This window comes from Diceros bicornis, unplaced genomic scaffold, assembly GCF_020826845.1.
Source record: "Diceros bicornis minor isolate mBicDic1 unplaced genomic scaffold, mDicBic1.mat.cur scaffold_355_ctg1, whole genome shotgun sequence".
NCBI lineage: Eukaryota > Metazoa > Chordata > Mammalia > Perissodactyla > Rhinocerotidae > Diceros > Diceros bicornis.
The window spans coordinates 145,464-159,088 of NW_026691226.1; the positions used below are offsets into that span (position 1 = coordinate 145,464).

At 39.5% G+C, this 13,625-nt stretch overlaps 1 long non-coding RNA gene across 1 annotated transcript in view; it reads right to left on the reverse strand.

Moving 5' to 3' along the window:
* Window positions 1-2,835: 2,835 nt before the first annotated feature.
* LOC131402916 (uncharacterized) overlaps window positions 2,836-13,625 on the reverse strand; it is a 43,510-nt gene continuing 32,720 nt past the window's right edge. Inside the window, exon 3 of the long non-coding RNA XR_009219069.1 lies at window positions 2,836-2,885. This is a non-coding gene — a long non-coding RNA (uncharacterized LOC131402916). The remainder of the gene's footprint in view (window positions 2,886-13,625) is intronic.

A 13,625-nucleotide genomic window follows, 5' to 3' on the forward strand; every position in this document is an offset into this window, starting at 1 on the left:
ACATAACCCTAAACCTAACATGAACCCTAATAGTAAACCTAACCCGAACCCAACCCTAACCTTAACCTAACTCTAATCCTAACCCTAACACTAACTCTAACCATAACCCTAAGCCAAAACCTAACCCTAACGATAAACTTAACCTAAACCCTGACCGTAACCATAATGCTAACTTGAACACGAAAAATAACCCGAATCCGAACCCAAATGCTAAACCTAACCCTAACTCGAACCCAAACCCAACCTGAACCCAGCCCTATCCCTTATCCAAAACTAACCCCAACCCTAAGCCTAAAGCTAACCCGAACCCTAACCCTAACCCGAACCCCAACCCAAACCCTGACTCTTACCCTAAACTTAACCCTCACCCTAAAACTAACACAAACTCAAAGCCTAATCCGACACTAACACTAACCCCAATGAGAACCCAAACCCTAACCCTAATCCTAATACAAACACTAACATCACCCTAAACCTTAACATAACCCTAACAGTAACCCTAATCCTAACCGTCCCAATAAGCAAAACATAACCGTAACCCTAACCGGAAATTGAACTTGAACCCTAGCTGTAACCATAACCCGAAAACAATCCTGACCTTAAACCTAACCCTAAACTTAACATGAACATTAACCCTAACCCTATCAGAAATCCTAGCACTAACTGTAACCCTAAACATAACCATAATCTTAGCTCGAGTCTAACCCTAACCCTAACCCGATCCCGAACCTGAATCCTAACACTAACCCTCATTCGAACACTAGACTTAACACTAAAACTAAACATTTCCCTAACCCTAACCCTATTGCTAACCCTAACCTTAACCTGAGCCCTAAACATATTTCTAACCCTAAATCTAACCCTAACCCTAATCCAAAACCAAGGCTAACCCTAACCCTAGCCCTAAATCGAACCCTAACACTAACCATAACCCTAATTCGAAACCAAAACCTAAACCTAAACCTAACCTTAACCATAACCCGAACCCAACCCTAACCCTAAGCCTAACCCTAGTCCTACCCTAACCCTAACCCTAACAAGAAACCTAACGCGAAAGCTAAGCCTTTTTCGAACCCAAAACTTAATCATAACACTAATCCGAATATTAACCCTAAACCTCAGCCTAACCCTAACCCGAACCCTAACCTGAATCTTAACCCTAACAAGAACCCTAACTCGAACCTGAACCCTAACACTAACCTGAAGACTAACCCAACCCTAACTCTAAGCCTAAACCAATACCGAAACCAAGCTCTAACCCTGACACTAACCCGAAAACTAACACAAACACTGAACCTAACCCTAACCCTAATGCTAACTCGAACCCAAACACTAACCCCAACACTAAACTGAACCTGACCACTGATCCTAACCATAAGCCTGACCCTAAACTCAAACCCTAACTGTGCACGTAAAACAAACATGTACCAAACCCAAACCCTAACCCTACCCAGAACGATAAACCGAATGCTAAACCTAACCCTAACCCCAACAGTAACAGAAACGCTAACCCTAACACTAACTTGATCATAACCCTACGCTAACTGAACCCTAACCCTAACCTGAAATCTAACCCGAACCTGGCAATCAACCTTAACCCTAACCCCAACCCGAACCTAAACTCAACCATACCATTAACATGAATCATAACACTATCCCTAACCAGAACCATAAACCTAACCTTAACCCTAAACATATACCTAAACATAAACCTAACACTACCTCGAAAACTAAACCTAGCCCTAAAACTGACATTAACCGGAAACCAAACATAACACTAACGTAAGACTAACAGTAGCCCAGGCCATGGCTCTGGGGAGAAAAGCATGATGGAGGGCACGAGTGAGGCCTTCTGCCTGAGTGCAGAGGAGCCACGCAGAGGGCGACGGGAAGGCCAGCTCAGTTCGCCTACTTTGTCCAGAGGTGTTTGGCCGGCCAGCCGGCCCAGTCTCCTGGGACAGGCCACTTTCAGAGGGAGAAGTTCCGCACGAAAGAGACTTGAGGCCCGCAGCCAAGTTTTCTGGGGCGAGTGCTAGGCCTCGACAGAAGAGGAAGCAGCCTGGCAACCTGTGTGCCAGACCTGAGATCAGCCGGCCTCCCACACCCTGGTCCATGCCCTGCCCAAGCCTACCTCCATCGATGGAGGAGGATGGGGTTGGCACCTGTGATTGGAGATAGTCATTAGAGACTTAACTTGGAGTTGTAGTCAAAGAGCATAACATAAGAGCACTGAGCTTGGGCTGAGCCATATATCAGCTTCTTAACCTGGGTGAGTATTCTATCCACTGTACCCAGTCTCTTCATCTATAAAATGGTTAAAACATCAACATTTACTACGTCGGGATATTTTCAGGGTCCTGTGAGTTAATGTATGTTCAAGCACAGAATTTACATTCAAAGTGCAGTCCTTGGTTCAGTAGAAGTGTTTGTTGCTGTTATTATAATTATCATTATTTCATGTCCTTATCTTCTTCGTGAGTTTCCTGTAAAACCAACCATGATCCACGGTGACAGCACTTTTATTCCAGGTCCCTGCTTAAAGGCCTGCAGAGGGAGCCTCCTGCTCATAACCTCCTGTTTTTATCCCAGTCTCTGGAGGGATGCATTTACCTCTTCTTCTTTGCACTGAGGCACTGACTGGGGGCCCACACCCAAACCTGCATGTCCTCCTTTTAATATCTGATGCTTTTGAAACACTGCTTAGTGTTCACTTGGTGGACTATACTCCCTGACATGAACAATGCACGGGAAAGAGCATGTAGAAAACATTGATGCATGTAGGGCTCTGAGTTTACCATAACACAGAGTACAGTTGATCAAGGGCCAAGGTAGTGTTCCTTAACGCAAAGATCTTCAGAGATGAGGGTGTTCTAATGTGACACCACCTAAACATAGAGCAAACACATAAAAGCATATGTAGTTTTAAAAGGGAAAGCACACAAGTAAAAGAATTGATCCCGTTAGATAGACTATTCTATTTGTTTATGTATCTAATTACTGATAGGAAATAGCCAGGTATAGAGACAGTAGCATTGATCAATTTCATAGAGAATTCTTTTAACAGTTGTTCATAACTTGTGTTTGACATCATTGATTAGGGTAATATTTTCATCTTTTCCTTTCCTAGTGTCTCCATCATTCTCAACTTGTCCAAGACATATATTCCTATTATCCTCTAAAATTTTAGGGAAATTTTAAAAAATTATGACACATTTTAAGTTGTTGATTTTGTATATTGGAGGAGCACTAGATTGCAAGTGAATTAGTGATAATGAGAGTTTTAGTTTGGTAAAAGATGGTAGTTGGAATTGATACCAGGATGTTTATAAACCAGTTTTTGCTTCATTATTGGACATAGTTTTCAAAATGCCAGAGCCAGTAATTTTTAATATAATAACTTGTCTCATTTTAAAATATGTGTTCTTGGAGAGGGTGATGGAGGTAAGTAGAAAATAATTTAATGTAGTGACTTGTTTTTCTCCAATTGATCTGTTATAAACCCAAAAGCCATATAACATTCTTTTGTCCAAATGTCCTGATGGCACTTTCTTAACTTTTCTTGCTGTGACTCTAGTAATCTAGGGTCATGCCACCTGCTCTCTCCTAGTCAAGATTACAGTTCTAAGAGTGACATTGTCAATAATATAATGACGAATTTGCACACAGTCTACTATTTTCTAAAGTGCATATATATCAATTGCAAACTTTGATAACATAATTGTTAAGGAATGAAGTATTTGCAATGAACTTAACAACTGATTGCTACACATTATTGGGTAGTGACATCATGGTTAAAAGCATTATTTGCAACATGTGGCCCCTTTCAATTTTATTTTAAAGGAAAGGGTTCAATGACTTTTTTCTTTTTGAAGAAGAAAGACTTGCATTTCCATTTTAGGAAATTGAGAACTTGTTTTTTGCCTTTCCTTTGTCTTCAGCTCTTCTTTATACTGGTTACTAATTCACATGTCCAGTTACTTCAGATTCATGGTGCTACTTCCTCTGCCTTTTTCATGGATCTCACTTTAATTTTTCCATAACCCCTTCTGTGAAACAGGTTTCTCTCCATGTTCATATGTCAAGAAAGGAACCGACTCTCCTTTATGTGAACTTGGAGACAGAGGCCAAGGTGAAGCCTCAGTGACCCTCCCCACCAGTGAGCTGCAGAAGGGCTGCAGATTCCTGTGAATCTTTTGCTTCCCTCCTGGCTCCCTACATAGTTGGCATTTTCTGCAGGGAGGAGCCCAGCTTGTTACAATTGAATTGTTGAAGTCTCTAGAAGCCGGCTGAAGGATAAGACTGGCTAGAAAGGACATCAGCAAGCAATGTGCTCCAAAATCTGGTGGCAAAAAGCATGAAGAAGAAGAAAACCTTTCCATTTATCTCATTTTCTCTTTATCTTCTCTCCCTTCCTTTTCCTTTCCTTAGATGGTACAAAGCCTGTCCACCCCCCATGATGGTTATTTTTTTCCTCAAATCCCCAGTACATAGCTATATATCTTAGTTGTAGGTCAACCCATGGTGGTTCTTTCCCTGGAGTCTGACGGCAGTTTATTCATATCTCTTTCATTCATATTATCTCTGTAGTCTAATTTATCTGTTTACACATATCTGTCTTCCTTGTGGACCCCCAACATTTCAAGACCATTGGGCACATAGTATATACTTAAGTATTTGAGTGAATCAATGAAGATCTTTTGTTCAATAAGATCTAAATAAATACAATACATAGTCAGCACATGAATGCAAGCATTTGAGAGAGAGTTTTGTGTCTGCTGAAGCAGGCTGTGTTGCAGTTTAGGGGCTCATTGCCAAGATTACTCAAGAGATTGAGGCAAAATCAAAGAGATAATTAACTTGAGTTTTAAAATTCATGGAGAACAGGAGCAGGCTGTCTAGGTGTGAATCGGGACTTGATCATTCTTGTTGCATCTTTTGAAAATCCAGTCGCGTATCTTTCTATGGAAATGTGACTAGCCAAGAGAGTGAACAGAAGACTGGCTTTTAGAAAGGCAATTTTGTCACAGGAAGTCCTGGAGAAAAATATATGAAAGGAGAGCTGGTAGAAACATGGCAGAAACGTTTTGTGTAGAAACCCTAAAAATTGGGTTTACATGCTGTCTGAAAGAATTGTAACCCAACTTTCCTACAATATAGATTTGAGCAGCTTTTAAATATCTAGGAATACAAAAGGATTACAAAGGGAAATAGATCAAACTGAAAGGAATTTAGGACTGAACAGTGCAATGAAGCTGAATTAAGCCAGCGCACTGAAATGTGTTTCAGAAGGACCTGCAGTATTTAAAGGTAGTCGGAAATGTATCTCTCAGGTTTAAAGTAGAAAGAGAAATGGGAAGAATTCTCGATCATCTCATGTCCATGAGATGAAAAGCAGCAGTCTCTCAGAGAAGCAAAAGTTTTCTGGCCTCTAATATCGCAAAAAATTGTTTTGAATGGTGCCTAATGAAGGAGATTCTGTGTGATGTAATGCAAATACAGTATCATCAACTCATTCCCAAGTTTAGTTCAAACACTTTAGGACATGTTCAATTGAGGTAGTGCACACATTCTATAAGGGACCAAGGAAGAGGTTGACAGCATTCTCTCTCAGCTAGTCACTTGACCAAGGGAGAAAATATTCTTGAACACATTGACCACATCTCCTAAAGATAATGCCCTATTTTGAATTTTTCTTTTTGTAAACTCAGCCTGCATTTCCCCTTACATATGCAAGCTAAAGGCTGTGTGTAGACATCCTTCATTGGCAATGAGGAACAGATCCATACTATTAAATAATCAAATAAGCAGACCACACGGTTGGCCCCTTTTAGGAAAATGACAGGTTTAAGCCCACCTTCATTTTTGGAAGGACATAGTATACCAGAATTAAAATATCAACCATTTATTATGCAGCTAATCATAAGTCATGTTATTTAAATGAAATATAATGAATTCTTCCTCTCTTAAGTTGACTAGATTTTAGTCAAACTAATGTATAATTTTATATAAGTGCATTTTTACTTAAAATGTAAAATTCTTTAGAGGCCAGTTCATTCAGTATTAGAGGCATATTTTGTGTATTTTGGTGTGATTTTATTTATTTTCCTTCATAGCAGAGAGGCACATCCTAGTCTTTTTCTTGCTGACCTCTCTCTACAAGATAAAACTCATCCAAGTTTATTTTGTTTTATAAGACATAGGCTTACTTTGTGATGATAAAAAGATCATTTCTGAAACACATTTGCAACTGTGGGCAGCCCAGAATTTTAGATTATGCTCAGAATTTTTGTGATGTAACTTCAAAAAAGATGGAACATTTAAAGTTTTGCCAGGAAAGTTTTCTCCTACTTTGCTTCACAGTAATTAAAAAAAAACAAAAAAAAAACAGATTAGTTTCTTAATTCTTCAGAAGGATGAGTGAAGGAGTTGGCAGGTTTAAATGTATCCTTGAGAGAGCTCTCTCTGGGTTACTCTTTTAAAACAACCATCCCAGTTGATGAATATTTAGTGGGGACTCCGTCAGTGCCAGAGCTGAGAGAGGCAGTTCCCAAAGCTCCAGCAGGTGCTGGGAGAGGAGAGCACTGGTAACCAGTGCCGTCCGAGTTTGGATGAAGCCTGGTCAATCTCAGGATGTTAGAACTGAGTGGAGTTCTCAAATGTAGTCCAGTGACTATAGAACTGAGCCCTGCTCAGAAGCCAGTTGACCTGTCATTCGCTCTGAGCATGGTGTCTTCCCTCTGCTCGTGCCACTTTCTGCTATTTCTCATGTTACTCCTGACTCTTTCTCTTTCCTACACGTTCTTTCATCTTTTTTCTCTCTTTCTGACTTTTACTCTCTATTATAGTCCTTCTCCTTAGCATTTTTTCCTCTGTCTCTTATTGTTCTCATTCATTTTTTTTTATTTTATAGTACAGTTTGATGTAGTACAGTTTTATTTTGATGTACAGTTACTCTGTACATCACTTTCATCTTAAAATCATGACCCTCTACAACTCCTATACTTCAGCTAGCTATTTTGAAGAGAGTATTTTGAGAAATTTCTCTTAGATGTTATAACATACTGATTCAAAGAAATAAAAACTATCACGAAAGGGATGGGGATGGAGAAGGAATTCACTTCAGGTAGCCATGGAATTAGACAGAGGGAAACTGGGAGCTTAGGTGTGGGTGTTCAAAATATTTTCTGATACATCTTTGTAGTTCATTGTTGTGGTAAACTGCACACAGTCTTATTTACTGTTGGAGCCCACAAGTTTGCTCCTCTGGGCAGATCAGCAGGTCTCGGCCTATGGAAAAGAAACTAGGAACACTGCATGCATTTCTAATGTAAAGAACTGTTAGTGTACCACCAGGAGACACTTTGGGCTCTTCCCTGCACTATCTGAATAGAAAAAGAGGAAGAGAACCTTTGCTCTATCTGCACAAAGCCAGGACATTATCTTGAGTTTGAGAGGATTTGGAGGTGACTGAAAACAAAAGTGTTCCCAAGTTTGGATTTGCTTTAACAAGAACTATTGGCTGGCTTTGATGTTAAAAGTCTTTATTCAAAATTGGCTACCTCTAGTCCTAAGTTCAGAGTGGAGATTTGTCAGTATAAGAGAGAAGAATCCCTTTTTGATTAAGTCAGAGAAATACAGTATTTGGGAGAATGGTTATATTTGAAGGCCACTTGTTAATATTCTGTTGCCACAGTGAAATCTGTTGGTAAGTGACTACTTCATGCTATTCTCAATGATTTCTGTTTGAAAGACATACTGAGCTTGATAAATAAATGGCAAGCAATAGGATATATTGGAAGATATGAAGAAGCAAATTTGGGCCGGCCCCCTGGCTTAGCAGTTAAGTGCATGCGCTCTGCTACTGGTGGCCTGGGTTTGGATACCAGGCACGCACTGATGCACCGCTTCTCCAGCCATGCTGAAGCCGCGTCCCACATACAGCAACTAGAAGGATGTGAAGCTATGACATACAACTCTCTAGCGGGGCTTTGGGGGAAAAAAAATAAAAATAATTTGAAGAAGCCATTTGGGGTAAAGCTAATTCAGCCTGAATTTGTTTTTCCAAAATGGCTTGTCGCCTGCATTGTGTATCTGCTTTGCCATGTCCCAAAGAGAAGAGTAAATGCCCTTAAGATAAGACTGTAACTTCCCCCTCATTGGCATTTCCTTAAGGATAAGCATTTCTCCCTAGGCTAGGATTTGATTGCTGCAATCATCCTGTGACCACCCAGCTCCAGACAACAGATCTGACACCAGCCACGCCCATCGAGACAGCAGATCTGCTCCCCCGCTGTGTCCATCAATAGCTGTTCTGGTAGGGCTGATCTCGTGGCTATTGTAAAAAGGACAATGCAATCACATGTGATACATGCTCTTTGACGGTATATAACTGCTCTGTACACCCCACTTCTTTGGTGCCCTTCTTTCCTTAGGGAAGGAAGATCACAGACTGTCGTCCTCAAAAGTTGGCTCTTAATAAACGCCCAACAATTTTGATTTATAGATTGATTATGGATTATTTACGTCGACAAGCTGATGTGCAGGAAATAGTAAAGGCACAGTGGTATCCGTGTTGCCTGACATAAAATCTTTCCTCCCTCTTACCCTTCCCAGGATACACACTCTTCATGGTGGCACCTACTTCCTTGGTGTGATCATTCTTCTGATCACTCCTTTCCTTCCCTTTTACAATTACTCAACAAATATTTAAACACCTACTGTATGCCAGTCTTGGGATACACTAAGTAAAAAAATTTCTACAAAATCTCTGTCTTCACAGAGTTTGTTTTTGTTGGGTAAGAGAGATAATGGATAAGTAGGCAGACAAGTGAATTACATAGTCTATTGTGTGATGACCTGTGTCAAGAAGAAGGTAAGTCACAGGCAATGGGGAGAGCTAGAGAGCGAGTAGGTTGCTACTTTAATTAGAGAGCCCAGGGAGGCTGAAGCAAGGCCCAGAGGGAAGGGACAGAGCAGGAGGACATGCAGATATCCCAGCACTGCAGAGATGCTGTGGAGGAACTGTGACTCGGATGTTGTTGGGCAGCAAGAAGCCAGTGTGGCTGGAACACAGTGAGCAAGAGGGGAAAGACAGAGAAGTTTTGAGACTCCAGGGAGGGTGAGCAGATTAAAGAAGGCCCCTGGGCCCATCCAAACTGTGCTGTAAGTGAAATGAAAACTTTCAATGTCATTTAACTATACGTTATACAATTTAAGTAGTAAATACCTTTTGTTTTTCTATAGCCTTGTCACTTACATCAACTAAAATGCTGCTAAATTGGGAATGTCTAAATTATTCCAAGGAGTTTCTGCTGTATCTTGTCAGGCATCTGCTATGCACAACAGTCAGGGGTGGGACTGATGTGACAGTCAGGAGACAAACTCTAGTCTTCAGGTTGCCACCAACTGCTTGTGTTATGTCTCATCTGTAAAACGTGGAGGACGGAAAAGATGAGTGGTTTTCAGACTCCCATCAATGGATCACTGGGGATTCCTGAAGGCTCTTGTTTTTTTTTGTTTGTTTGTTTGTTTTTGTGAAGAAGGTCTGCCCTGAGCTAACATCTGCCACTCCTCCTCTTTTTGCTGAGGAAGACTGGCACTGGGCTAACATCCATGCCCATCTTCCTCCACTTTATATAGGATGTCGTCACAGCATGGCTTGACAAGCGGTGCGTTGGCATGCTCCCAGGATGCGAACCAGTGAACCCTGGGCCCCCGAAGCGGAGCGCGTGCACTTAACCACTTGTGCCACCGGGCTGGCCCCCAAGACTCTTTGGTTTTTTTCTTATGTTTACAAACTTTGATGCAAGCTTCACTTAGAAGAAAGTGTCCCCTAGCTTTAAAAGGATTCCTGGACTTGGTTATCTCTTAAGTTTTCCAGTATGAAGAATTTGCAGTCTCACAGACTCCCAAAGGACAGACAAAAGGAGCAAGATCCCTTTTTCCCGAGTGTCTACTGTGACAGGGCTGATTGTCTCTCATTCAAACCAGAAGGTGATTTGCCAATAGTGAGATATAGCATTTGAGAGCCCGTGCTTCAAGATGGCTGAGTTGTCGCCCATCATTGTACAGACTTACGCAAAGTGAATAATATAAAAACTGAATGTCTTAGCAGGTACTTTCTGGCACAAAACAGAAACTAGCAATTGAGAAAATTAATTATGATTGATGTCTGTCAATAAGGGCATAGGGCTATTCTAATTTCAAAAGTCATTAATGGCATGAGTGTTAGTCACTGTACATATTAAATATATTGAAAAGCAGTCATGTTCTCATAACACAGAATTATAACGGGAAGATAAACTGGATGTTTTAGGTACTTATGGTTAAAGATATATTTTGTTTAGTTTGGTTTTCTGATTGAGGAAATGAGAAAATTTATTTTTTAATATATTGACTATCTTCTTCCTTTCCAACCTAGTATCTCAATGTGCTATTTTGGAAACTCTGAAAAAAAATGTTCAGATGCTGTTCAACCGGTAAGAAGATCTTGTTAGGATGTCGAATCCTTTTCTCTCTTATTTGTCATAAAATTGTGACAGACTCTCATTTATCTTCCTGTCTGCCCAGGTGGCTAGGCCACCTTGTTTCTCTAGGCCTGCAGGGGAATCCAGTCAGGTGGAAGGGGATGTTTTCCTCCACTTAGACTTTGCAGAGAAAATCAGCCTTGAAGTGGAACTGAGCACATGCTTTTCAGAAGCTGCATCATTCTCTACCCAACCAGAGCACTGGGCCTGACAACAGCTGGATCCAGCAGAAAACTGGACACTTTAGGAGATGTCATGTGGAGATCTGCCTGGCTGGACTAATAGTCACATGGATATGATTTTTAAAAAAATCTCTCAGAGCTTTTCTAAAATCAAATAATATTCTTAAGTTGCTTTAGTAGATGAAACACTAGTTAGTGTCTTTTTAATTTCCACAGAAGCTTTTTTTGCTGTTACTAAAGAAGCAAAATATTATGTCTTTTTTCTTGTTACCAAAATGGACTTGCTATTAAAAAAAAGAAACCTGCAAGAAAGGAAACACTCATATGGAATAGAAATTGTGGGTAGCAATTGCTACTTTTTTATATAAAATCATCTGTTTTATTTATTTACACTTTCTCTTAACTGTGCTTTTGAAAATAACTTAGTATTAGAAATTACTAGTAAGAAGAGAGTGTGCTCTCTTGAGTGTTTTCCAGTAGAAGTCAGGCGACTCAGACCTAAGTTCTAGGCCCAGGTCTGTTTCTGGTTAGTGTGTGACAACGTACTTAGGCTCTCTGGAACGTAGTATTCCTCTCTGTGAAATTAAAGAATTTGATGATTTTTGAGAACTTTTTGAAATATTAAATGACTTCTCTTTTTAAAAGCAGAAAGATCCTTCTCAAACTTACAAATTATCAAAAAATTTTTGTGACCTTTCACTTACCAAGAACAATTGGTGTCCCTTCAATTATACTGATTGAAAATAAAGATCATAAAAGTATAAATTTGGTAATCTAATAAATGATTTAGCATAAAAATGAGCCAGAAAAAACTTTATGATCAATCAAGATATTACATTATGAAAGTATTACTGTTTGTTACAGTATATAAAATTATGACACTAAAATAGTATCTTTTTGCTGTTTGTACGTTTATATTGTTACTCATGTATTACTATTCACCCTATTAAGTTTTACAAGTAATAAAATGTCTTGAAAGGAAAAAACAATAAAGCAGCAGCCCTGCATTACACATGAAAGTTGTGCTCTCTTCCTCTGGAGGGAAAATGAGGATACCACATTGGTCGAGTAGTTCATTTTGTAATCCACTGGTGCCTTTCAAAAATATAGCTATTATTGTAAGAGTAAAGACATTCTTACGAATAGTGCCATAAAACTGGTTTTCCAGCTTCTTTTTGTCAGAGCTGAGACCAATATCAGACTGGGGCACTTGAAGAGGCATGCTCGACTCAGCTGAGGGTGATTTAATTACTACGAGATGATTAGCCAATAGTGAAAAAGATGGAGAAAGATTAAAAATAGGTAAAAGGAAATAAAGTTGGAAATAATTGAGAAAAATATCTTAATGCCTTCAAAATATCCTCTCAATTTTATAGCAGTTTTTTTTTTTTGAGGCACGACTCCAATAGTATGATAGATTTTTCTAAATCCTTATCTCCAAGGCATATATTGCTGAATTCTTCATTATATATAATAATGCCAAAGTAAACCTGGACAAAAGTATTCTGTACTATCGATAAGGAAAAAACATGTACAAAATTGCTCTATATATTAAGATTCCAGCTGTAATAGTCAAGATATATATTCATGTGTGTAAAATTATAATAATTTTCTATTTGTCTCGGGCTGTGAACCCTGGTAAAATATATAGTAATAAGCCGAATACCTGGAGAACTAGGTGATTTAAAACACCTGATGTTACAGCTTGGCCATTCAAGGGTGAAATAGATCAATTTAAATTTCATACCTTCTCCTTGTAGCCAGTGAAGTGTCTGGAAGACAGAAAACATATAAAATTAACTGACAGTTAACAGTATTTGGAGTCAGTTGAGGTTAAGCACTCAACAATGATGTCCCTTACTTCAGGAGCCATTGACTCTTTGTCATAAGTTTATTTTATACACGGGTTCTCTTCTTAGATGAAGTGTGTATGTTTCATAGAAGAAAGCGAAGGAGAATTAACTATCAATCTACTGTGCACCGGTTCCTTTACTGTATTACCTTATGCAATTCTTACAGTAATCCTTTAAAGTAACTGTTATAATTCATATTTAACCGATAAAGAAAACCATGTTTACAAAATTAATCAAGGGTAAGAGGGAAGATCTGAACATCAGTCTGTTGGGTTTATGCCTCATATTCTCTCCACTGTGATAAAAATAGTGCTTCACCATGGGTACTCACCATCTGGCTATTTAATACCGGCTCCTGCCAACAGCATTGGATGAGATGAGATGAGAAGTTTATTTCCAAAGTTATTCAATTATATTTAAACTGTACTATTTATGAGTCAGATGTCAAGACATGTTTTAAAGACATAGAGAACTGATTAATTCACATACACATTTTTCAGGTTTACTATAACTTTCGTATGCCACAACGTGTCAACTTTGTGTCAACTTTACCAACTTTAGTGCTTCACTGTTTTTTTAAAAACTCAGAATCTCACTTTTCATGTAAAGCACCTTGCTGTTCTCTTCTTAGTCGCTAGATGGCAGTGCTGTATCTCTGTAAATTACCACTGCAGCAGGAAACGAGAGGCCTTAAGCCAGTTTGCTCTGTACAAATGATGGACATAGGAGGACTTCTGGTCCATCAAGGCTGCCTGTGTTATTGGGTGGACGTAATGGGGATGTCCAGGACTGCTTTGTCAGAGGCAGGAAACAGAGTCAGAAAACATCCTCCAAGTTCTTCTTCAGATGTGAGTTCAGGCACCTGTCCTCTCACCTGAGCACACCGGAGTTTATTGAATGTGTTCTGACTCTTACTCTCTCCCTGTACTTAATAAGTCTGGGAACTCCATACCCCTAGAAAAAACACAGGACTCATAAAACCTTTTCTCAACTAAACGGAGTTGAGGGCTATGGTGTTGCCTGAGAGTCTGATGCTTAAAGAAAATACAGCTGGTGGTCAGGCG